The sequence below is a fragment of the Epinephelus moara genome, chromosome 11, assembly GCF_006386435.1.
Source record: "Epinephelus moara isolate mb chromosome 11, YSFRI_EMoa_1.0, whole genome shotgun sequence".
Classification (NCBI taxonomy): domain Eukaryota; kingdom Metazoa; phylum Chordata; class Actinopteri; order Perciformes; family Serranidae; genus Epinephelus; species Epinephelus moara.
Window position 1 is genome coordinate 861,507 of NC_065516.1, and position 885 is coordinate 862,391.

The 885-nt window shown below is 37.2% G+C and overlaps 1 protein-coding gene across 5 annotated transcripts in view; it reads right to left on the reverse strand.

Annotated features, from left to right (window-relative positions):
• Window positions 1-885, reverse strand: part of xylb (xylulokinase homolog (H. influenzae)) — a 192,981-nt gene that overhangs the window by 155,610 nt on the left and 36,486 nt on the right. The gene's annotated exons all lie outside the window — the stretch shown is intronic.

Sequence of the window (885 nt, forward strand, 5' to 3'; positions counted from 1 at the left end):
ATATATATATATATATATATATATATGTATATGTATATATATCCATCTCAGCACAACTCCATCAAAAAATCTGTACTGGTCTTTGCATTGTTGCAACCTTATTTTCTATACACACCCTGGACAGACTCCTCCCTAATTTAATGAAACCTTAATGTAACTCTTTTTTTTTTTTTTTTTTACACCAACAGCTATTAATGTTCATATAAGCACTGCAGCACTTTATAAACTTACTCATTCATATTCATTCTCTCTATACAGCATAACAAGTATCATGAACAGGACTTTGCATTGCTGCAGTCTCATCTTCCATCTACACATTACTTACAGTCCCCCACTCAAACTCCTTTTTGCACTGAATGTTTTGGTCTTGACTTGTAGTGTATATGCTTTTGACATTGTTGATGGATTAACCTGGTGTCATGTGCAACGGGGTCATGTGCAATAGGGTTTATGTGCAATATTATGATATCCTTGGTCACTTCTGGTGTTGTCATGGGCTACACTTGATGTGTTTTCGAATGTTTATTGTGCACCTCTTGTGTCTTCTGTATTGTGTCTACGTGGTTGCTATGAATTTAACTTTGTCTTTAATCGTTCACTACATTTTTACATCAACCTGCCTATAGGGATAACAGATGGAAATTTGCCGTGGTCTACAATCTAGTGTATTTACATATACTCAGATTAACTCATATCGCAGCGGTGCCTGGACAGCGTGACGTGTGTGGTTGTGCTGCTGCCGTGGTCCTGCCAGATGCCTCCTGCTGCTGCTGCCGTCATTAGTCATTAGTCATACTTCTACTGTTATTATACACATATGACTATTGTCACACATGTATACTGCCAGATATTAATACATACTTTCAACATATTGTACCACAGTAG